Source organism: Spermophilus citellus, assembly GCF_964194105.1.
Source record: "Spermophilus citellus genome assembly, chromosome: 2".
In the NCBI taxonomy this organism is placed as follows: Eukaryota; Metazoa; Chordata; class Mammalia; order Rodentia; family Sciuridae; genus Spermophilus; species Spermophilus citellus.
Window position 1 is genome coordinate 148,714,687 of NC_138183.1, and position 25,324 is coordinate 148,740,010.

The 25,324-nt window shown below is 48.3% G+C and overlaps 1 pseudogene across 1 annotated transcript; it reads right to left on the minus strand.

The window, feature by feature from the left end:
- Positions 1 to 349: 349 nt before the first annotated feature.
- LOC308639815 (leucine-rich repeat LGI family member 2-like) lies at positions 350 to 25,200 on the minus strand (annotated as a pseudogene). The gene is made up of 8 exons: positions 25,003 to 25,200; positions 23,097 to 23,168; positions 21,480 to 21,551; positions 19,482 to 19,553; positions 14,331 to 14,402; positions 13,498 to 13,667; positions 7,550 to 7,714; positions 350 to 1,166 (listed from the first exon to the last, which is right to left on the minus strand). The product of its transcript is annotated as a leucine-rich repeat LGI family member 2-like (transcript).
- Positions 25,201 to 25,324: the final 124 nt, after the last annotated feature.

Sequence of the window (25,324 nt, forward strand, 5' to 3'; positions counted from 1 at the left end):
ATAAGAGCTATCCTGTCTTGTTCAATTTTCTCCTTCCTCATTAAAAAGAAAGAAAATAAAAGCACATTACTTTCTAGATGGCAAGAGGAAATGCTGTACTCTCAGAAATTACAGGTTTTGAGATGTCTTTTTAAATGGTAGAATGGGCATCTCATGCGGTTAGCCAATAAATGCAATCCCTGAGTAAAATGTGAGTCCTAAAAGTTGGAAAACTTCTAACTATTTCCCCAGTGCAATTGAGATTGTCATATCAGAATTCTGAGCCTGGCTTATTGTATTTTATTATTTCTTCCTGGTCCTCTCTTCTTAGGGCTAATGCCACAAGTCTTTTAAACCTACCTGTCACCCTTCACAAACTTAAGTCGACAATGATGTGTTCAAAAATCTTTGTTTTCCCTTTGAAACTGGATGCAAAAAAGAAATCCCTCCTGTCGGTGGAGACGGCAGTGAAGGAACAGGGGCCTGCACGTAGATCTCCTTGAACTTTTTGAACAGCTGCTTCTCCTTATCCCACTGGTAGATCTGTGAAAAGGTGTAGTCGCTGCCCAGCGCCAGGTAGTGGTTCTCTTTAAAGGAGAAGGGTTGCAGGGTCATGGTCCCCCGGGAGGGGAGCGCCTGGATCTCCACGAACTGCTTGCTGTTCCACCTCATGACCCGGGAGTCCCCGATGAAGCGGGTGAGGGACAGGTAGAGTGTGTTCTGCATCCTGAAGCTCTTCACAGCCAGCACGTCCTCCATGTTGGGGATGTCACCGTGGGGGACGAACTTCTTGGAGCTTTTATTCCACTGGAGGATGATGGGGACCTGGGAGCGGCTGGACAGGATGAGGTGTGACTTGCCATCGATGTCCACGAACTCGGCGTCCGTGTCGCGGAACCACTCATGCACCGACTGGTAGGAGTAGAAGCCCTTGCTGTTCCACTTGTACACGGTGGACAGGCCGGCCTTGGAGCTGTCCGCGATGATGAAGAACGTCTCCGCGTCGATCTGGAACAGCTCGATGTCGTTGGGCTTGGAGATGCGCGACACCTCTATGTCCTGGAACTTGACGAACTTGGTCCAGCTCTCGTCGTATTTGTAAATGTGGGAGCTGCCGAAGAGCTGGGCCACCACCACGAAGACCTGGTCCTCGATCAGGATGGCCTTGCAGCCCACGATGGACTGGCCTGCGCCCCGAGAGAGGGAGGGAGACGGACAGGTTAGCCTGGCACCTCCAGATGACCGCGGGACCTGTGGACAGCCACTGTGGCAAGCAGCTCGACAGCTCCCCCTGGAGACTTATGAGAATTACCACGGGACCCCGCAATTCCTCCTCCTGACACACACCCCAAGAATGGAAGCAAGTCCTCAGAGGGAGCTGCACCAAAGCTATTGGTGTCCCCCACATTCCTGTGTTGGGTCCTATCTCCAAGGCGATGGTGTTAGAAAGTGGGGTTTGGGGGAGGTGAGTAGCACCCCCATAAAAGAGGCCCAGAGAACTTCTTCTGGCCTCCCACCATGTGAGGGTACAGCAATCGGACTATCTACTATGACACAGAGTCTGCCAGGACCTTCATCCTGGATGCCTCAGCCTCCCAAACTGTGACAAAAAATTCCTGTTGAGCAGCCCCATCCCAGACACCCATGCTCACAGTGTCATTCTACATGACAGCGGAAAAGCAGAAGCAGCTCCAGTGTCCATGATGGATGAAGGGACAGACAAGGTGTGGCTGACACATACAATGGAATACTACTCAGCCCTAAAAAGGAGGGGAATTCTGACACATTCTACCACATGCACCTTGAAGACTATGTGCTAAGTGAAAACAGCCAGGCATGGAAGGACAGATGCTGCTTGACTCCACATAGGAGGTGCTCAGAGCAGCCGAGACGAGGAGAGGGAGAGGGAAGGGTGGCTGACGAATCAAAGTCGCTCTTTGGTGGGTACAGGTGAAAAGAGTTCTAGGGATCACTGGAATGTATCTGACCCTATGAAATAAGTACACTAAAAGGGTTAAGATGGTAAATTTTATGTTATGTGTATTTTGCCACAATTAAAAAAATTTTTTTTTTTTTGGTGCCAAGGAATGAACCCAAGGTAGCCTGACCACTGAGCAACACCCCCAGTCCTTCTTTTATGTTTTATTTTGAGATAAGGTCTCATGAAATCCTTAGGGCCTCACTAAGTTGCTGAGGCTGGCCTCGAACTTGCAATCAATCCTTCTGCCTCAGCTCCCCCAACCCCAGTTACCAAAATTACCAGCATGCACCACCACCTCAGACTAAAAAGACAAAAAGAATTTTTAAAAATCTTTTAAAAATGTGCCACCATGGAAATGGGCATGTGAGGTGGTTAGGGCCTGCCAGTCTGTAGAGGCAGGCATCCGACTCAGGAAATTCACTAGCACATGGGAGAAGTGTCTTGGTGTTAGTCAATAATTGTACGTTAATTAGCTTAATGGGACTAGTCCACAGTGAATGCATATTTCCAAATATCTCATATATGATGAATATTTACAATTTTTATCTGTCGATAAAAAATATTCAAAATAAATATATATTTAAATAATATTTAAAATAAATATATGTATATACATATACATATGCATATATATATATACATATTTTATACATACATATTTTATACTTAAGAAGAAAAAGTCTTTCTCAACTGGCAGAGTGGGCAAGGGCTCCCCTGGGTAGTAAGGCAGGGTGAAAAGCAGGGGTCAGGCCTGAAAGCAGACGTTCCCAGGGCTCTGGAAGCCATGCAGACTCTGGAGGGTTCTAGAAGACCAGGGAGGCGGTGGGTGTTAGACCTCAGCCTCCACAGCAGATGGCCTTGGGTTCAAACCCCAGGCACAAGGCGGTAGGGTCCAACGCTGGGCCATGGAACTCAGCTCTGGGGCTCCAGCCCTCATGGGTACACAGAGAGGAAGGCAGCCACGGAGCTGACCTTGAGAACTAGAGGACACCTCACCCTGAGTGTTAGCACAGCAGGGCATCATGGAGGGGCGTCACAACTGGTACCATCTTCACCCTACAACAGAAGCAAACTTCTTGGTGGTCAAAAGACCCTACCCCCAGTGCTCGCCCACAGTGGGCACTGTGCAGACACCCGCAGAATGGGCAAGGTCCCCGGGGTCAAGGTCAGGCGTTTGATGGAAAAGGGGGCCATGCTCCACAGGGACTCTCTTCTCTGGGTCTCACCGGCGGTCCTGTTCCCCACTGTACCTGGACCTCCCCACTTCCCCATCCAGAAGCCAACCAGCAGGAGGACCAACAAATCTCAAGGGTTTCCCACCCTCTGTCTCATCATTCCATGAAGCCATTTCCTGGAAGATGTGGTGATGGCCCAGGCCCATGGTTCATGACTGGGGAGACAAGAGGCAGGAGGATCTCAAGTTTGAGGTCCGTCTCTGCAACTTAGAGAGACCCTCAACAACTTAGCAAGACCCTGTCTCAAAATAAATAGAAATAAAAGGGACTGGGGATAAAGCTCAGTGGTGAGTGCCCCTGGCTTCAACCCCCAGTACCAAAAAAAAAAAAAAAAAAAATTGAGTTCTTTCTTTCCCTTAATTTGCTAGGTAATTTGGACTCAGATGAATTTTGTTTATAAATTATAAGAATTAATTACCCAACGTCCATCCTGAGGATTAACTCTGAGGGCCGACAGTGGGTAATAGAGTGGTATTCACTTTTCTCTTTCACTGTTCTACACTCCATCCAAGAGCCTGACCCCTTTTCTCTGTTTAAAACTAGGGCATTTTTTTTCTGAATAAAAAGTGTTAAATGTTCACCAAAACAAAATATAAAAAATAATAATTAGTAGAACTAACAAAGTGGGTATTTACAACCAGGCACTACATTCTAAGCACTTTTGTGTGTATTTACTTATTTGATTTTCACAATTACCATCTGAGGAAGGTACAATTCTTGTCATCAACATCCTCATTTTACAGAGGATGAAACAGACAGTGAAGTTCACCAATTTACACAAAGTCACACAGCTAGTATGTCGTGGAGTCTGGGGTTTAATCCAGTAGTCTGTGACTCCTAAGTACCCAAAGGCATGAAGAAGAAAATAAAAACCACTTGTACTACAAACATACAATGAGAAATTTCTTTAGTCCATACACAAATTCAAATATGCTTATTTTAAAATATTGAGATTTATATTACACACATACTTTCTAGAATCTACCTTTTTCTCTTGACTTCTCTGTTGTATGTAAACATTTCTACAATTTGATTTTTTAAAATACTACACAGTATTCCACGGCATGGATGCACCATATTTTATTTAGCTAATCCCCTGCTGTTGGACATAGCAGTTATTTCTTATTTTTCATTATTGTCAAATAACATGTTTCTTTTAACATATTGTTAAATAACTTGTTTTGGAACCATCTGGCAATGTTCATAAATACAGGAATTGCTGGGGCAAATATTGTGAATGTTTTTAAGGCTTTGGGGCTTCAACTGTCAAACTGCTCTCCAAAAGGTGCATCAATTTCCACCCTCCCAACACTGATAGTGCACACTCCTGTCTCCTTCTGAGCGGCCTGGCTGTGCAGGCCCCACTGCCCAGAGGAGTCCTAGAGGTCTGCCTGTCACAGCCAAGGGGACCCATGAGACAGTTTCTTGGAGAGGCTGCCTCACAGTTCTGTAAACACTTTTAGTCTCTATGGAGTTGTTAGTAGCAGCAGAGTGTGTGTGTGTGTGTGTGTGTGCAGGGAGAGAGATAACAGGTGGGAACACACATGGCTTCTGACACCACAAAGCAAACAAACCCCTAAACCAAAAGCAGGAGAGCTGAGATGTAGAGAGAATGAGAAGGAGCAGACACTGGTGTGATCATGACCCTGGTTCCTCCCTCTCCTTGGGGACAGACAGACAGCTGGAGCTACCCCACTGGCACCGAGGTTACCAGGAACCCAAAGGGGGAAGCGGGTACCCCTCTGAGTCCTTGGAGCCCCACTCTTACACAGACTGAGAAAATCCTGCCTAGCCCTTGCTGACTCAGGGATCACCTCACAGCCACCCAAAATGACATGAGGGGACCTGGTCTGAGGAGTGGGGGAGGGGGACATCCACATCCACCTTGATCCTGTGCCCCTGCGTGTCCACCTGTGCTGTGGGATCTTCCAGGCTCATTTCCAGCTACCAACAGTGACGCTCCCTCTCCCAGCCAGGGGATCTGCCCTGTCTGTCCCCCCCCCTGCCCCGCCTCCCTCAGGTGGTCCCAGCTGCTCCCTGTGCTGGGTACAGCCATAGGGAAGCTTTAATTAAAGTAGACAGTTAGGGTCTGGGGTGGGGGGAAGAGGTCCTATTTTGTCCCCAGCTTGTTGTGGTGTCACTCCATGCCAGGCACTGAGCTGTCACACACCCATTCCCCATGAATCCTAACCAGAGTCCCCGAGTCCAAACCCTGCTGAGCCATTTTACAGATGAAAAGTCATCAAATGCCCATTTCATAGGTGAAAGGGCCACTGTCCCTGCTGGAAAGAGCTGGAGCCAGAATGACCAAAAACCAGCCTGATGTCGGGGCTCCCAAGTTCAACTACCACAGTGCTGTGACAAGGGGGTCCAGGGGGACCCAGCTCCGAGGACTCAGGCTTGGAGACCAAGGGCTGGAGGAACCCTGGTAATGAGCAAGGTCTAGCCTGAGGTCTGCCCCTGGCCACAGCCACTCCAGGACACTGACACTCACCCACCACCACTGCAGCTCCGTCAGTCCAGGCCCCCATGGCTGCCCCAGGCCCGAGTCCCTGTAGGAGCTCCTTGGGGAGTTGCTTCGCTTGCACCTTTGAACCCCTTTCCCCAGAGTGTAGAGCTCTGAACTCTCTCTCTCTCCCCCCATCTCTCCACATCTCTCTATCTCTCTCCCCCATCTCTGTCTCTCTCTCTGTCTCTTTCTCCTCCATTATAATCTGAACTCCTCTAGGGCAGAGGTTTTCATCTCGCTTAGTCACGGCTGTGTCCCCAGCACCTACAACATGCCTGGCCCAGAGAAAGTACTCACGAAATGTTTGGGAATAAATGAATGAAGGAAGAATGAATGCATTTGGGGATGCCACCATCTGCCATATGTCCCCAGGGTAGGGGGTGGGCAGTGCCGTCCCCTCCCACCAACATCAGCTTGGGTCAGAGAAGGAATAGGGTGCCACTGGGACAGGTCCCAGGCTTGTCCCTGAATGAACATGGAAGGACTTGATGTGTGGAATCCTCCCACATCCCGGGGACACATGTCCTCCCCATTCACCGAGGACAGCTGCCTCAGAGGCACACCGACTTCCCAGCACCCAACAGGCACCAACGCTCACCACTGGTCAAACCCTCAGCTCTGAGGTCGATATCCCAGGTCTCTCTTGGAAAGAGGGCTTCAGTCCCTCCCTGTGGGCAGGCAGCCCAGGGCCACTGAGTAAGGGGCTGATGTGAGTTGCCCAGGAGAGCAGCCAGCCCCCCCCCCCACCAGGCCGCAGCAGCCCTGGACCAGAGCAAAGCTTCAGGCCGCTCCTGTCTCCTGTCCTGGGGCAGGAGGAGAAAAGACCTGGCAGCCCGTTCATCCTTCCCCTCTCCCAAGTCCAGAAAAAGAGGGAAGCAGGAAACACTGGGCTTCGGAGGCCTTCCACGCCCCCCCCCTCACTTGGTGGCTGCACCTGGGCTGCCCTGCGCTGAGCCTGCACCTCCAGCTGCTGCTCAGGAAGGTGAGCTCAGCACCCAGAGGCCAGATGGCCCATCGACAGCAAGCGGCTCCTCTGAAATGCCATCTGCAAGTCCATGAGCAGTGCCTCCCCAGGGTGACACCACGCTCCTCACCTGCTGCAAGGCCACCATGAGCGACCCCTAGAGCCTCCCAACCCCGATGTTCTACCTCCTACACTCCAGCTGCGCAGGTTAAAGGGAAAGCTGCTCTACACCAAACAGGGGCCTGGAGAGGAAGCCCTGTGGGGGTGGGGGGCTGTTGGTAAAGTTAGCACCACAGCAGACTGCACTTGATCCTGGAGAAGTTCCTGAAAGCCTTTTTTTTTTTTTTTTTAATTTCAATTGTATCCACTTATTTCAAAAGCAAGCAGACAGTCATTTTTTTAGATCTAAAACCCTGGGATCCCATAACAGAAGCCTTAACTAAGCCAAATTCCAAAGGCCTGAGTTGAGCTATCTGTTGGTTCTTATTTTGTATGTTCCTATTAAAGGAGAGCAGTGTGGGAGGAAGGTGCGGGAGGGGCGTGGGTGGGTGTGGGGCGTGTTAGTTCGCAAGTTCGAGCTATTACGGAGCTGTTAAGAAGCTGAGCAGACAGGCTGCTATAGCAACACAGGTCCCGGGGCGGGGGGGGGGGGGGGACACTTCTGCCACCACACAATGCTTTCTGCTTCCCACATGCAGCCCTGGCCCCTGCCCCCTGTCAGCGGGCTCTCCACCTGTGGTCTCTGCTCTGTCCAATAACTGACCACACAGATAAGACACAGGAAGGACCAGGGTGGGCTGCCATGGTGCCACCTCCGACTGTGTTAGAGTGCCAAGTCCTCCCTCGACATTACTCAGGGGCCCAACTCAGCCACAACGCACCTGTGATATTGTCGTAGCTCCGGAAGTTCATCTCGATGTGGTCCCACTCCAGAACCATGCAGTTCTCCATGCTGGGCTGCGCGATGGCCACGTACACGTCGTTCTTGGAGTTGAACGTGTCCACCGACACGGACTGGTAGGGCAAAGTCTGGTGGACAACAAAATCTGGGGACGGGCATTAAAAACAGTTCATGAGATCTGCAAACTCTCCCGTGGGATTCACCAACCGCCCCTGCCCTTCTCTCCTTCCCATCACAGGTTCCAGAGGCCTGAGGAGGGAGCAGGAGTGTGGGAGCCAAGCAACGAGTTCTGGTGGGTTTTACTCTGGAGATTGCAGAGGACCATCAGCTTCTCATGCTGCTTCCTGTGGATAAACAGCCTCATGGGTTTGGCAAAAGATAACACGTTAAACAAAACTGGTGAGACCTGGCTTTCAACAAGCCAAGGCCAAGAGGAGGCTGCTGAGAGTCTCAAAGCTGGCACACAGATTGCTCTGTGACCAGGGGGTGCTGTGGTCCACTTCCAGCCCTCCCAGCACAGCCCTGCAGGAAAGCAGCCTGCTTCTGAGACTTACCTGGAGATCCCCTCTGGTTGGACGCACCCCAACAGTGCCCCCGCTGTTCAGAACTGACACTGCACTCCAGAGGGCAGGCGCCATCTGGAAACCAAACCAAGCCCTCCCCTGCAGTCCCAGAGGTTTCCCAGCCAAGGGGGAAGTGAAACTACAGGTGCTGTCCTGGGGTCTGGACCCTGGCACACATTCTCCTGGTATTTCATGGTGAGTCGAGGATCCCCGTCTGTGTGGCTGCCCTGAGCTGCAGCAGACTTTCTGTATTATACCTGACTGGGGAAGGACATAGAATTGCCAAGGAATGGAGCAAGCATGTGCTTGGGAGCAAGGCTAGCTGGTGTGCAGAGTAGCTTCGGAAATGTAGAGGAGAAGGAGTCTGCTTAAGACACACACACACTAATAAAGGTTGTGAAATAAAGTTTGAGTTACATTTTTGGCCAGGGGTGCTTTAGTGTGTGCCACTCTTTAATAACATGGGGCCAAGTCATCCCTAGGAGGAAATCATGGCGTTTCCCAGCTCCTTCTCACCCAGTGCTTAACCATCCCATTCCAGTGCCCTGTACTCTGCCAGGCCTTCCCTAAGCAGCCCCATCCATGAAACTCACTGGGCTGACCCTAGGCACGATCGTTTAAATCTTATTATTTACCATGACTTCAAATAACATCACAGTCTAGTCTGGAGATAAGGGAAAGAGCCTTGAGCATTTTAGAGTGCCCAGAGAGGGTGAGCACCTAGCCTTGGCCACAGAGCCAGATCGATGTGTCTCCTGAACCTAGGGCTCCCAGAAGTCAGGCCTGGGTCCTACTCTGAGCCCCCCACAGCTCAAGCCCACGGCGGCCACTCAAGAAATAACCACCGATTAGGAAGCCTCATCAGAGATGTCACTCAAGAAAGGCACCAAGGGGCCGCTCAGTAGTGAGCAAAGGAGGAGCAGAGGAAGGAAAGGAGACAGCAGCAGCTGGGCAGGCTGAGGTGGGCGCCATGGATCAGGCACAGGAAGGGCAGGTGGAGGAAAGCGCCAGGGCTGAGGGGCGGGGCCATGGGCACCAGAAAGCACACTGGTCCTGAAGGCCCATGATCTGAAGCTACCAAAGACCCACATCACCCCCAGGTCTCATGCACTTGAATCAACCCCCAGGTCTCATGAACAACATGGGGCAAGGACGTGGACCTCCCAAGCGAAACGGCAGGATAGGTCAGGCCATGTGGTAGAAATGCCTATCTTAGCGCCCCACAGGTTAATAAATGCGTTACTGAGGTCCAAGATGAGAGAGCAAGCTTCTAAGGCAGACCTGGCCCAAGCGAGGCAGTGTCTACTTTAATGACATCTAAAGTAAGATGCTGGCACTGAACCACCACCTCCTTGCAGAATGACCTTGAACAAATGGCTCAACCCATCTCTGCCTCAGTTTTCTGGATTGCCCTGCCCTTACCTAGCACAAAGTGAACTTCAGCAAGTTAACTTGAAGAAGTGCCCCCCCCAACTCCGGATGCACAGTGGGTGCGTGATAAACTCTTTTCTGCTTAATGAGGGTGGGGTGGTCTGGCTGGCCCCAAGGACCGTCGTAAGGACCGTCGTAAAGACTACCGCAGAGCGCTTGCGGCAGAGGACGGTGCCGGTGCAGGAAAGAGGGAGGTGGGAGGTGGGCCGCATCCCTGGGAACCAAGAGGGAGCTGCCTCCGCAGCCCGACAGGCAGGAGGTGATGGACAGTGGAGGGACGAGTGACCCTAGTGGACAGGGTAGCTCCCACCCCAGCAGCAAGCGAGCAGAGCATCTTGGTGAAGACAACTGGACTTCAGAGTCTCCTCTGCTCAAGGTTAGCTGTGTGACCTTGAGCAAGAAGACGGAGCCTCAGGTTCCTCACGATAAAATGAGAGGACGCCAACTTGCCAAGGCTGCGCCCAGCGCGGGCCTTCGGAGGCTGCTCCTGAGCTTTCTAGACGCAACCACCGCAGCACCTGGATGCTGCTGGAAGATGGAGGGAAGAGTCCCAGCCGCTCCAGGCCCCGCCCCACCCACTCCTAAAGATCATAGTGCAGTTCCATCAAAGGCTAAGAACAGAGCCACCCCTGCAGGCACCAGCAAAGCCAGTGCAGGAGCCACCAAGCCTGCTTGACCTCACAGGCTTTGCTGGCTTCTGTATTCACGCATAGATAAAGGAAAGAGAGGTATGTGGTGCTCCGGGTGCGCCTTTTCTGGGGATATAAAAGGATTCCAAATGCAGCAAGTTCTTTTAATTACAGCCAGGACGGCTGTAAACTCCTCTGCTCATCTCTGGTTGCAGCGGGCTCATCTCGGAGCCTGCCAGAGGTTCTAAACACTCCCTTGATGGCCATAACTCATGCTCCGCCTTCCCATTAGTCTCCCAACTGCGCTCTCAGTTCTCAGAAACACGAGCATTGGCTTTCAAATGCAGGCTGTTTAAAGTGCAGACCAGAAAAGTTTCCATTTTTATTGAAGAATCCCAGGATGAAAAGAGGCAGCCAGGAGAGCGAGCATTCTCCAGATCTACCCTTTAGCAGCCCCGGTTCCATTTATTTTTCCAAAACAGTGGTTTCCTCATATTTTCTCTATATTAACCAGCACAACACAGACTGTTAAGTCCCTTGAATGACAAAGCTACTTCTTAGTAGAAGACACAAGCAGCAGCCCGGCCATAAAAGGAGAAGACAGAAGGCAGAGAAAGAGGAAAGGGCAAAGGAAGCTCGTGGATGTGTGCGTCTGTGCGCATCAGAGCCGCAGCTGGGAAGCATTCAAATATCTTCTCCCACCTCCATCTTAATTTACCTTTCCCAAGCCACAAAGCAGAGTTCTTGTGGAGACAACTCAAAGAACACACATCCTGACATGACATCAATTTACGGGTGTTGAAATATTAATGGCACTCTCGGCCATTCACACTGGATTAAGTTCAGGATGTCAGGGGGTCTCTGACAATTTAGGCCTTTCTCCCCCTGGAAAATCAACAGATTTGTACGAGGCTATTTATAGCACTGGCAGAAAATAAATTATACATGATGCTGAGCCTAGCACATTAATGCATTATTTCTCTTTGCGTTTTCATCAGCCCCCAAATGGGGAAGCTCCTAGGACAATTAGGATGCAAAGTTCACTCCCTCTAAGGAATTTGGAGAATTATCCACCTAACACGGGCCATCATAGGTAGGTAACAGACATTTTTGAGTAGTTAAAAATATACTTGAAGGGGAGGCTTTGGAAGAACTGTGATTAATCGGAAGAGCTGGAGCACCCAGTGGTAGCTGCCTCGTGTTAATTAGTCCCCTTTGCCAAGAAACAGAGCAGTAATGGTGCCTTCCTCTCTCTGGGCCAAATGGGGAGATCTACTAGAGGACATTGTCTCCTTTCCTGAAAAGCTGAGCTAAGAGGAAAACAAGGCTCTGGGAAATCTGCTTCTTCCCCAACCTCTAGCAAGGAGACAGCAGCCATACCCTGAGCTGCCCATGGGCTTTGATTCTTCCATCCGTCCTCGTTTGCTCCCCAGCCTTTGGTGAAGCACCAGAGACGCGGGCTTGAGCTGAGCAGAAGGCACGAACCCCAGACCTCCACAATTCACTCAACTCCTTCCTGTATCGCAGAGACTACATTTGGGGACAGTTTACACATTGTGGTGCCACCTTTTCCAGATGGGAGAAACTGTAAGAGCTAATGTGTCCTTGAGTCTCAAAAAAACAGCAAAGATAGCACTGTCCTCTCTCTTTCCCAGAAAGCCCTATGCTGGCTTTCCAAAGCGGGGCAGGAAGCTTGCTAGCAAAGACAAATACACACAAGACAGACACAGCCCTACAGGGTTCTGTTTCAGGACCTGGCGGCCTTGGTTCCAAACCATCTCCTTTCCAATAATCATTCTCAGTACCTGGGTCATTTTTATAACCATCTAGATGGTCCTAAAGTCAGAAATCGTGTTTTCTTGTATGAATGAATCCCTACTCCCAAGGTCCTCTGTGGTCCATGTCAATCCTCTCAGAAACTGACCAGTTTTCCCCCACGAGGGCCAGTTCAGTAAGAACAGAACAATGGGAGATGCTACCTTCACCTTGGGAATTAGAGAACCCCCCTGAAAAACTAGACAAGAGGCAGAAAGGAGCCCCAGCGAGCTCTGGTTTAGCATTTCATACTAAATGATCTCAAATGCCACCTTTTGGTGCAAATGTCATTGACTATGACCTCTGATTTATTGTTCTGGCCCCACAGTACAATAAATAACCTCTTGGTGGCCTCAGCTGGCTAAAGGGCACCTGCCAATTACACAGCTGAATAAGTCCCCAGTCAATGATGAAGGACAGGGCACTTCCATGAGACTTCAGGCTTTCAATCAAAAAGAGAGAACTTGTAGGGCCCCTTATTTACAAACAAAGGCATCTAGAAAGAATTTTCACTTTGTGGAATTTTGTTTATCTGTGGGAAGGGTGTAAGCAGGTTCTGGCCTCAAGGTGATATTTTCTTCATGGAATTTGGGTGTCTTTTGAGTTTCTGCAACTATTTTCTGAGTTCTCATTCCTGCTGCTTCTGCTGACATGCCTAGGGGCTTTGTAGATACCAACTCTCAGCCTAAATGTTTATTTTTACAAACATCTAGAAAGCAGGTTTCATGCTGTGGATTGATCCTCTCTCCTTTAAAAACTGGCTTTAGAAGCGGTAGAAACTGTGCCTGCGCCTTTCATATGGAGATGCTCACCTGCTCTCTGCCTGCTGTGACAGTTGAGCCAGTTGGTATTTTAATTCTATTCTATAACCTGAAAAATGTTTAAACTAACACCCTGAGGCCAGGCCTAGAAAAACAAAACTGAACTTTACATTTTTCTCTCAATGATTTTGTTTCTTTTGATAACTTATATTATTTTTCTTTGGATAACTTACATTTTCTTCTTTGCTACTTATTATAATATACCTAGTGAGCTCTTCTTACTTGGAACTACAAGAGCATTTTATAGATTTAGAAGTCTGGTATTCAACTTCCAATAAACATTGTCTCAGTGAATCAGGAGAAATCGAAAGACAAAATAATTCAGGTGTGTGACTGATTTCCCATGAAACAGAGACAGACTTGAAAGATGTTCTCATGCAAAACTCCTGAGTTTATATTTTGATCTTAAAAGAGAAAGAAAGAAAACTTTAGAGAACTTTGAATTTTGTCAAGAATCAAAATGAAAGCAGTGCAGTTAACAAAAATCCTTCCAAACAGTTGAGAAAGTTTGCCCACCACATGGTCTCATTTCTTATAGAATGCTGGAACTTTCTCTAGCTTTGGTAGGAAACCTCTACATTCTCATTTCCCGGCACCCTGTTGACAACCTACAAGGAAAACGAAGGGCTTGTTCTAAATGTCCACCTTTGGCAAGGCAGGCGCTGGTACCTGTGGTTGTGCACTCGTAGTTGAAGCTGGCCACCTCGTTCAGCTTCTTCTCCTGGTATTCTGGTGGGCCAGAGCACAGCACGTCGGAGACGGTGGAATTGGTCATCTTCAACCACAGATACAACCACTTGGCTTTGCAGTCACATTCAAATTTATTACCCCTTAAATCCCTGGAAGAGAGAGAGAGAGAGAGAGAGAGAGAGAGAGAGACTGAGATTTGATATGCTTTGGTAGTGACGTAGGTGTATTAACAGCCTGACATATTTTAAACTCCTTAAACATAGAATTTTTTAAAAGGGCATTTCATGCTTCCTATCTCTTCTGTTTATCATTGTCCTTTTTTAGTGCTTCTTGGGGCATACTTCCAGCTGTATAACATATAGACAGTTCCCAGATGGCATGTCACCTTTTCTCCAACCCTCTTGAAATTGTCACCATGTGGAAATGGGGGAGGGACAATAGAAGGACACCCACAATGTAGGTTCCCCAAAACAAAACAGGATGTTAGAGGAAGAAGCTTAAGATCCTATCAAACCATGTCCAGGAAGACATGACGAACACCACACAATAAAGCAGATGGACTCGCTGTTTGGGAGAGTGGGGTCCTCCCATCCAGCAGGCCTAACTTACCATTGGCCTAATGGTACCAAGTCTACTATCAAATGGCAAAATCCAGCACAGGGCAAACCGCACACGGTTTCCCAGGATGTACTACTTGCTATCGATTGTTAACGACAACGTAAAAGAAATGCAGCAAGAAGCAGAGGGGATTGGAAGATACGATTAACCAGGACCCCATGACAAGTGTACACAGACTTAATCTCATTACTTACAGTTCAATCAGAGAGTCTAAGTCACTGAAGACGTCCCTCGGTAGCGCTTTAATGTGGTTATTGGCCAAAGAACTAGAAACAGAGAGTCACATTATGATGTGGTTATCATCTGCACGCCCTGACACTCTGAAGTCCCTGTAAATATAGCTAATGACTTAAATAGCTCTCGACCTCCTCATCACAGTGTGGCTTAATTCCTGGCCTTGATCATCAGCACTGGGAGAAAGACATGAGCTCACTTACACAAAGAAAACGTTGTAGATGTCAGATTACCAGGGAAGCCTTTTTGTGTATGTTATTTATTTATTATTAGTACTGGGAATTGAACCTAGGGTCACTTAGCCACTAAGCCACATCCCCCAGCCCTTTTTTGTACTTGCTAAGTTGCTGAGGCTGGCTTTGAACTAATGATTCTCCTGCCTCAGACTCTTGAGCCATTAGGACTACAGGCGTGCACCACCGCACCCAACTTGTGTTTGCTTTTAAAATAAGCATTTATAAAGCTGTTTATGTACATCTGTTAAACTTCAGATGGCTTTCTGTTTCTTGGAAAAGTCCCTTTGATGGTATGCAGGACTGTCCCAGCTCACCCACGAGAGCACATCTCACACTGCTCAGCTCCAGTCGAGTGGCCTCCACGAGATTCCCCCAGCAGCCTCCAGGGCTGGGCACCTGTGGGTCTGTCTGGGCCACTCTTCCCCAGACATAGACACAGCTCACTCTGCCTCCTGAGGTCTGCAATGAACTCTTCCCACCCTCCCAGACCTTGGTACATCTCTCTTCCCGACTCTGTTGATCTTCATTGGAAGATTCTCATTGGCATGCTCCATATTTTAATTATCTGTTTTAATTATTAGTTTATTGGCTATATACCCTCCCCATACAGAAGCAACATGAAGACAAAGATGATTGTCTATCTGTCCCTAGCTATATTCCCAGTTCCTAGAACATTGCCCAGCACATGGTGGATTCTCAATAAATTCTTTGTTGAATGAATGAATTAAGCACCCAAGTAAAAATGACAGTGATGACAGAAGATGGATATGGTCTGGCCCCAGGAAGTTCCCTAATAGTCCACCTAAGTGAATTCTATCACTTGTGACTCTACAAAGGACCCAATGAATACTCTTTTACATAAAGACACTCGGCTCTAACACTCAAGAAGAATATAATAAAAACTCAGTGAGTCATAATGTTTAGGGAATGACTGTTAATGTTCAATTTCATTTTCTCATTAACAAAGGTTGAGGAGAAACTGTTGTGCATGTTTGTCCTTAGTGTTGAAGATCTTCCCAAGATGCCCTGGTCTATGCCCCACCTCCAGAAGTAGACCTACGTGGAAACATGAACTCCTCCTGAGGATTCAGGATCCTGCAATGCCCTGCCACCATCTTGCTGAAGGTGGACATCCATTATTCAGGGCTGTCATGGAAAGATGCTGGGAATCCAAATGCTGTCCATCAAGTCTGGTTTCCCCAGGCCCCATATGCTTATAGGAGTCAGCTAAGAAACTGATGCCTACATTTGTGTTCTCTTATTAATTCAAGAATAAATGACAAAACATAATTAATAAACAAATATAGTTGAAATAAGTTGTTTATATCATCCTAAAGACCCATCCCACCAAGAGGACTAAAGACATGTTGTTTCTTCTTAGAGTCAGTTAGCTTCTTAGAGTCAGTTAGACTCAAAAGTATGTGCCCATTGTGTTTTTGTTTGTATTTGGTTTGCTTAGGGTTTTTTTTTTAAAGATCATTCTTTTTTGGGCGGTGTGGGGGGGTACGTACCGGGGATTGAACTTAGGGACACTCAACCACTGAGCCACATCCCCAGCCTTATTTTGTATTTTATTCAGAGACAAGGTCTCACTGAGTTGCTTAGTGCCTGGCTTTTGCTGAGGCTGGCTTTGAACTCATGATCCTCCTGCCTCAGTCTCCTGAGCCCTTGGGATTACAGGTGTGCACCACTGCATCTGGCTTAACCATTCTTAAACCAAATAGTCTTGCTTCAATATGAGGAGATTTGTAGTTTCTAAATTGCACCCCTTCCCATCCATGTAATCACAAATGGATTAAAATCCAGTTGCAGGTACTATTTTACATTTTTTTTCTAAATGATTTATATTTTTAAATGCTTTGGGAAAGAGAATGGAGACGTAATCAGACTGAACCCAGTGCAGAAGTAGCTTTTTGAACTTTAAAAAAGGGGGTGTTTTGATTTTTTTTATAGTGAATGATGGCTTTTTCTGGAAAGCAAAGTAAAAAAGAGTTTTGACTAATTAAAGGTTAATTATTGAGCTGAAAATTTTGGCTGACAGAAAGTTTGCATCGAAGGGGTAAGAACATATGGAATACTAAAGCCACAGAAAGTGCGTTCAGCGATCGTTCCAAGAATGCAATTTAGAGCTCCGAAAGCAGAATTATTTAGATGGTCATCCACCCCACTCACACTAAGTGCTTAACATCTCCCTCCCTACTTCATTTTGTCTACAAATTCATGGCACTTACTTCATTTCTGAAACTATTTAACAGCTCTCTGTCCCTTGGGCTTTACAGGACTGCTGAAAACCAATGTCCTAGATTTTAGTTACAGATTGGCGTGACTTCTCAATGCTCTGAAACCTGATCTGTGTTTCCTTACATGTGAATGTGCATCTGAAGGTGCTGGAGGCGGGGGGGGGGGGGGGGGGGGGGGGGGATATCAGATCTCTAATTTAAACAGGCCAATTTCAAGCCACATTGTCCTGGGCACAGAAGTGAACTTCAGAGCTGGTGTCTTCTCTTCATTAGAGGTTTAATAAAAATGGAAGGAGGGGGACCAGCTCATTCATTAAACACTGTACTAAATGCATTAATTTCTAAATACATCTGCAGCCTAGAGGAGCAACTTTAAAGTCACCAGATTTGCCTGGAAGTAGAGGACACACTAAAAAATCCAGCTCCGTAAGAAATCCATTGCTCAACCAACGAATCACCAAAAGTTTCCTACAGGATTTGCCCTGAACAGGACTCTGAGGGCTTGTGGAAGATGTGTAAGGGCTTGTCCTCAGGGGGCTTCCTCCCTTGCTGGGGAGCCAGGACCAACATCGTGAAACCTCAGCCAGGGTGGCCGGTGTAGAGCATAACAGTGTGTGTGTGTGTGTGTGTGTGTGTGTGTGTGTGTGTGTGTAGCCAGAAGGGGGAACGCGGGAGATCAGGAAACGCTTCACGGGGGAGACAGAACTTGATTTAGACTTTGAAGGAGAAGACGTTTCTAGGAAATTGAGGACAGAAGAAGTAGCATCTTAGGCACAGGGAAGGGCGTGAGGGAAAGCCCTGTCATAAGATGAGCGGGGCATGCGGGGGCACACGGAGAGCCTCGTGTTCTCAGGATGTCCAGGGTACTGAGGCTGGAGAGCTAGAGGGGGACCTGGGGATTTCCCCCTCCCAGCTGAGATGAGCCTGCTCCCCCTCCAATGCATCTGGAATACTCTGGACCCATTTGGAGGATTCCCTCATTCTTTCTGAATTTGCGTTCTCTGGATGTCACACAGAGAAGGAGGTATGTCTTGTAAGCATGCACATAGGATAACACGTGAAAAAATTCCTAGCAGTCCGTGGAGAAATTGAGACTTAATGAGTGGAAGAAGGGAACCATGTTTATTGACGATGGTGTTGAGGTCAACCGTACCTTGACCGTTCCCCATGAGGAATGGGCTGGGTGCCACCAGCGTCATTACCTGCGGCAACCCTACGAAGTCAGCACTATCATCCTCTTATTAAGAATAAGGAACTGGGACTCAGAGAAGTTAAGTGATATGAATCAGTGATGGCCTTGAGATTTGAGCCCAAGTCTATGGAACGCCAAGCCCATAATCTTAGCCTCTACAAGACTGTGGGGATCTGGCGTCTAGACTGAATCGGAAACAAGTCAAGGCTTTTATAGGGAAAAAAGGAAACCTGGAGGCAGAATGTCAAAGAGAACCTGCCGCTCTCCAGCATGGCCGGGTAGATCCAGGTGTCCTGTCTCTCACCATGGCACCCCACCTCCCTGCTCCAGAAACCCCCTGCAGAGCTCTGCCGGGTAGCCCTCCAAACACAGGGCTCCCTGTGCCCAAGACAGACCCCCCAGCCCCACCGGCTTGATGTGATGGCTGTCTCGAAGACCATTACCTGTCAGGGTCACACCCAAAGGTACTGCCCTCCCTGCCCAATGTCCACACCCAAAGCCCTTCAGATTTCCCAGTGCTGATGAGACCTGTCATCTTCCTCAGACAAAATATCAAGCATGCCAACAGAACCTGGCTCCTGCCTAATAAATCACCCTCACCAAGACAAGGACTATTTTTGCATTTTCATAAATACAGCCACTACTTTTTTCTAGTTTTATAAATTTGCTCAATGTGTGTACTTGCTTCATTTTGATATGCCAATTCAAATCAATTTAATATTTTTATTTGTCTCCAGAAAGCTATTAAGGAATCCGAGAGCTTAGCTGAACCCGCAGATTAATCCAGCATAAAAGGAAAAGTGATTTGCATTCAAATGAAAGAACCATGAAGATGTCTCTGTTCTGCTTGGTCCTAATTCTGATCACATATTTAAATTTTTTTTTTTTTTAGTTATAGCTGGACACAATACCTTTATTTTATTTTTATGTGGTGCTGAGGATCGAACCCAGCGCCTCACACATGCTAGGTGAATGCTCTACCTCTGAGCCACAACTCCAATGCCCTGATCCCGTCTCTGACATTCTGTAAGGAGTTATTTATGCCTCAGTTCTCAAATCTGTACAAGGGGGACTCACAGATTATCACAGAAGAGAGAGGAGAAGGCTCATAGGCCCCCAGCCCTGTACTGACACCAAGTAGGTGCAGGACGCACGTTAGCCCCCTTGCCGTTTCCTCCATCCAGCCGCAAGGCCCCTCACAGCTCAGGGCTCCTCACTTCACGTGACCCCAACTGCGACGTAGGGGGATGAAGAAAGTAATTAAGCCAAGTGTTGGTAACCACAAAGAGCAAGGTCTGCTCCACAACAGAAAACCTGGGCAGCCAGGAGGTGAGTCTCCTTCGGGGGACGTTGCAGTATAGAATTATGGAGGCAGAGACATACGCCAGGGGCCAGTCCTACTCCACACATTAAAGAACAGGTGACATTTGCTACAGGACTTACAGGTGAGTCAGATCCCAGAGGCCGCGGAAGGCATTTCTTGAAATGGTTTCTATTTTGTTCCCTTCGATGAGCCTACGGAGGAAAGTCGCATAATTCAACTGAATTTCCTCTTCTGAAAATGTCTAAAAAAGTGATCCTGGTATGATTTGGGAGTAAAATATAGAAGCATTCATGAATCATAACGTCTCTGAAGACTAAGTTAGCTGCAGCGAAGTCCATGTGGGAGCAAGGCACACGAGCGTGTCTGCACTCCCTCCTTCTGGACAGCACGGAAGTCTTCAAACTCAGAGTTGGGGTGTTGGGGTGGGGTAGGGAGTGCATGGGACAAAGGCAAGAAATGCTCATCTCTGCAAGACCGGAGAGCTTCCAGACATGCCCCCAGCCAGCTCAGCTCTGCTTGCATTTCACAGTGCCTGGCTACTGCTCTTCTGATAATATCACAGTCCCTTGAGGAGACTCCAGTGTTTTACATGGTGCTATTAAAGTTTTTGAGGAGGGAAAATTCATTAAGGTTGTTTCCCAGCAACTGTGAGCTCCTCAGGTCCCACCCTCCAAGCAAATGGGTGACGAGGCAGGGATCCCTTCCAGATCTGTGCCACGAGGAATAGGGTGTATGCTGAAGTTGAACCAGGGCTGGCTTTCTCTATCTGTGCTAAAATGGTGCAGGGCTTGCTCATAGAATCTTGCAACCATCACACTGGTGGTGCTTTAAACTCTGTGGGGAAGACAGGGCGTGAATGTACTGTGACGACTCCCTAGGGCCACAGAGAACTAAGTTTTAGTTTATGGCTTTGCATTACGTCAACTGTCAGGGGGCCTTTGATGAGACGGTCCAAGAAAGAGGCTTTGCTAGATCTGTGAACGGGGTCTTGATCCTCACACTGAGAACTTTCTGATGCCTTAAAAAAATAAAAAATAAAAAATAAAGAATCTGGGGTTTCTCTAGTAATAGACTACAGCATAAACTGACAAGCTCACTTCCTCCCCAGTGACCTGGCCACTGAGATGAACTGCCTGCTGGGAAAACTCACAGCTTCCCCTTTGTACCTCCCTCACCAAATGTGTGCCTTCAGAGAGGCTGGCTGGAGCTAGCACTGAGGTTGGCTGGAATTAGCAACGGGGTCCTGCCGTTCTTTCCATATCACGTACAAGCCAGAGTACCACATGATCACAACATCCAAATCACATCGACTCTGGGGGAAGAATTCCTCATTCCCCAAGACCCCAGGTCAACAGAAAGTTTCCCTATACCCAGATGTGTCTAGAATTCCAACATCTACCTGTTGACATAAAATAAGAAAGCCTTAAAAATCCCTCTGAATGCTAAGTGAGGAAATCCTATCTGATGGCAGGATTAGCTTTATGACAGATTTACAGAATACTAGAGTGAAAGAATTTAGGAGGGAAAAAGACATGGTGTCCTGGTGCAGAAACCAGAACAAGGCAAAGCTTGTAGCTAGGAAAAATAAAAATAAGAACTACACATCTGGAGAGGGGGAAATTACCTTTTTTTCTTATAGAGGGGAAAAGAAAATACAACTCAGCAGAATCCACAGGAAATACTGTGGAATACGGGACATGGAAGAGCTGGATAAAGAACAGAGTTGTACCCCCAAATAGGGAAACTTTGTTTAAAAATAAGTAACCCTCAGAACCCTTCAGCCCAATTTCTAACTGATCAGCAAATCCACACCTGGTTATGAGAGGTAAAAATATCCAACGCAGTTTCCAATTTTGCTTACTCCACCACAAATTAAATGTCACCAGAGAATGAATGAATGTCTTTCCCTCTTTGTTTGCTTCCCCACTCTTTGTCTCCAGCCTCCTCTTGCCCCAGTGTGTTTACAAGCAAGGAAACTCTCAAAAGTCCGTGCAGAAAAGAAAATAAGGTTTACTTCACTTGCAGACCCACTAGAGACGCTGTCCTAGCTTAGGACACAATCCAGCAAGCCACCAAGGGACAGAGCACTCTGGGAGCAGACAAATCACCACACTTACAGGTATTCCAAATGGAAAAGTCCAGCAAATGCATCGTCACGGATCACGGTGAATGAGTTAGAATTCAGCAGTCTGAAAATAAGACAGATATCAAGGCAGAGACACAATGCCTGAGCCACATGATACAGCCCTTTCTGTTTCTTTTGCTGTGTTCTGATTTGTAGGCAAACCTGAGCTGTTCTCAGCCCAAGAGCAGCCCATTAGGTCCCCAGCCTCATTTCCACACTACTGATACAGGCAATAGGAAGTGGGTTCCTTTTGGCCAGATTTTCTGGTCATTTCCAATACTCTATACCTCTCACCCCTGGGTTTCTTAGTGAATATGAGCTGATAATTCTAAGGCGAGGCACAGCTGAACAGCTAGGGAATGCTTTATAATACACAAGAAACCATGGAATCATAGACCTAGAAGGATCTCACCCAACTTTATTTTTAGGGAAATCCAAACCCAAAGAAGTTTAGTGATTTAACCAAAGTCACACAGTTGGCGGTGGGGGGAAGTCCCTTTTACTACATTATACATTCCCATGAAAAATGTCAGAAAAGTTTAAGAAGTCTTCAGAAGACTCTTCATCATTACATAGTTTTCTATTTGGTAAAAGTCTATATAGTCTATAGTAATCACTTAAAATACCTAAATTTATATTTATACTCCTACCATGGTAGAGAAAGTTCATTCTAATATCATTACAATTCTAAGAGAATTCAGCTTTTAAAGCATAATGTTGTAAGTAGACACATAACACTTCAAGAAAAAGTATCCACAGTCCGTTTATTTAGGAGGAGGAATGATCTACATTTCTGTATATCTTTCTGTAGCTCATTGCTTGCTTTAGTTTATAATCTCATCTCAAATTTAAGAAACTAATATGATAAAGAGAATGAGCTGTGTACTTGACTTTTTCTGGCAATGATCTGCTTTGGAAAACTGCTTTTTGGACACTTATCTTCACTAACAAACATTAGATGACCTGGGTTATGTGTACTGCACGTCACTTATCACAGTGACCTGGGCATTGCTAACCGAGAAGTGCTGGGACGAAGAGTAGTTATGAGTGAGGTCTTTGAGTTTTGGGTTAGAATCTGTGATTTTTTTTTTGACAAGTTACTTAATTCTCTGACCTCAGCTTCCTCATCTGTCAAATGGGAAAATCAAAATACCCTCTTCAGAGAGATGCTATGTTCATGAGATATAATGAAGCACATAAATGCATACTATGGTGCTTGCCTGTTTAATGAATAAACTAGAAATGCTCCTATTTCCAGGGTAATATTAAGATCTTAAAAAGTAAGTTTCTTTTAAAGTGAGATGTTTGGGGAACACTTCATTCTGGTCATGATTGATGTAATCACCTGCCCAGTTGCTGAATCTGGAAGTCGAATCTACAACAAAGTCCTGGAAGACAGCATGGACCAAAGTCGGGAGAGGACCTGGAGCAAGGGGCCTTGATACTTTGTTTAAGACACCCCGGGGCCAGTGCACCCCAAGAGGCAGCCACCATTCATTCAGGGAGCTAGGAGATTTCAGGAAGGACTGACACCAAAGAGGCAGAGACCACCCTTCAAGGACCACACTTCAGGGAACCCTATTTTGCAAAGAGAACTTTCCATACTTACAGCAGCTGCAGGGAAGGCAGATGGGAAAACATTCGGTCCTTGATTTCTGAAAAAGTTCCATTTACTAGGCTCCTACAGGCAAAAAAAAAGAACAAAAGAAGGCTGGGGTTCTTTCAGGAAGTGGGGGCGGGGTGGGCAATCCGCCTGACCCTCCACCTGCACTTCAAACTCTTCCTCTCAATGAGGCTTACCACACGAGGCCATCAGCTTCCCCAGGGTAGGAATGGAAGAGTGGGGCCTCTTGCCAATGCATTTGATCAATATGAAAACTAGTCTGGATACTAGACACCTGCACCATCGGTCTGGCTTCCTTTAGAGACATTAGCGCAGCCAGCTCCAATCAATCCCCGGGCTTCCTTTGCTTAACTACAGGAGGCCCCGGCTGCAAATGGATAATTACTTCACCTCTGCCCAAGATTCTGTGTGTGCAGACACAAAGTTAATGTTGGCCCACGAAACTCTGGGGTAGAATTAAGCATTCCCCTTGGGAGCATGTCTCTGAAAGACACTCAGAGCACTTCTGATTAAATGCACCGTGAAAGCCTTGAGGGAAAACTCAAAAGACACCTGAACTTGACTGTGCGGGGGAGGCAATGCCATCTGCCAGATGAAACGGTCAACTCCGGGGCAAGAAGCTTGGCTCTAGTTCTGCCCCCAGGTTCCCTACCCTTCCTGGCCACAGCAGGACCTCAATACTTTATTTTCGTTAACATGCAGATCAATTAAGCAGCTGCTGGTTTAAAGGATTTAACAAGGGGAATTCTAATTTCTGGAATCCTCCATGTCACCTGACTTGGCAACAGTAAGAATCAAACAAGCCTTCTGTTCTTCCAGCTACACTCTCCTGACTTCCTATAAATGCAAACAGGATGCCCCTGCTCCTAGGTCCAGGCCCGGGTCTGGCCTTGGACAAAGGCAGGGGAATGTTGTACGTGAGCAAGCACAGAAACATCACTCTCAGGACTCCCTCTTCTACAACCCAGGGAGCACCCCAGCACCTGGGCCTGCAGTAGATATGGCCCAACAGCCCTTCCACAGCCATTAGGACAGCTAGTCATTGGACCTGAGTGGCTGTATGACCCAAGTTGAAAGCCTCACTTAGCAGGGGAACAAGCAGTGCAAAGCCCTTCCTAGTCATTCACTCCAGAGCTGGAAAAGCAGGCAACACAATATGAGGGGAGGAAGGGCAAGAAGACCCTTGGACTTCAAACAAGAACTGGGCTGATTTCCTGCCCTTGACACTGAGCTGGACAACCCACATCCCGTGGCTCCGCCAAGATCTCGGAGCCCCCTCTTCAGGCCACGTGGGGTGGCCTCCACTTCCAGAGGCTGCATGCCTTCCCAGGCTCTTCTCAACCTGCAGTGTGGAGGGAGGAGGAGGCCACAGTGCCAACCTCAGCCCCACTGTGAGGTGGGGCAGCGAGGCTCACCGAGTCTTAGTTTGCACCCCATCCAGTCGGGTTCTGCTGCTCCTCTGGCAACCACACACCCACCACCCCACAAGCACAAACACAGCCTGTCAAAGTTTAACGCTGCAACCCAGAATCACAAGTGGTCGCCAAACGCCGACCCTCAGGCTCCACTCCACAGACCCTACCACTCCATGGGCCCCAATCCTTCACTGTCACCAGATCCCCCAGGTGGGACTGATGCAGGTGGACCGCGGACCACACTTTGAGAAATACTGTCACGGGGACCTGACCGGGTTTCCAGACTCTAGAGCTCAGGGTCCTTCCATCTTCCTGGGAACCGAGCCTCCACCCACGTCCCTAGAGCGCCCGCACCCAAATGCCAAAACAGGGACTGGCGAGAGGGGTCCGGCGCGCTGCCCCAGCGCCAGAGGCAACTCCCTGGCGGCGGCGGGCACAGGGTGGGGCGGGGTGGGGGCTGGAGGGGTCCCACTCACAGGGAGCTGATGTCGCCCGGCACGATCCTGGGCACCCAGGAAGAGCCCACGAAGATGATGGACTCCTTGGTACAGCTGCAAGTGGCGGGGCAGCGCGCCAGCCGCCTCACCTGCGCGCTCCGCGCACGCGGCGCTCAGCAGCAGCAGCAGCAGCAGCAGCAGACCCAGCGCCCCACCGCCGCCTCTCCGCAGCGCCATGCCGGGTCCCCGGTCCCCGGCCCGGTCCGACCCCCGCCGCCGCGCCGCTCGCTCGGACCCGGCGCCGCTGCAGACCCGGGAGCCGCTCGCTGCTGGGCCGCCGCCGCTGCTGGCGAGGACGCGG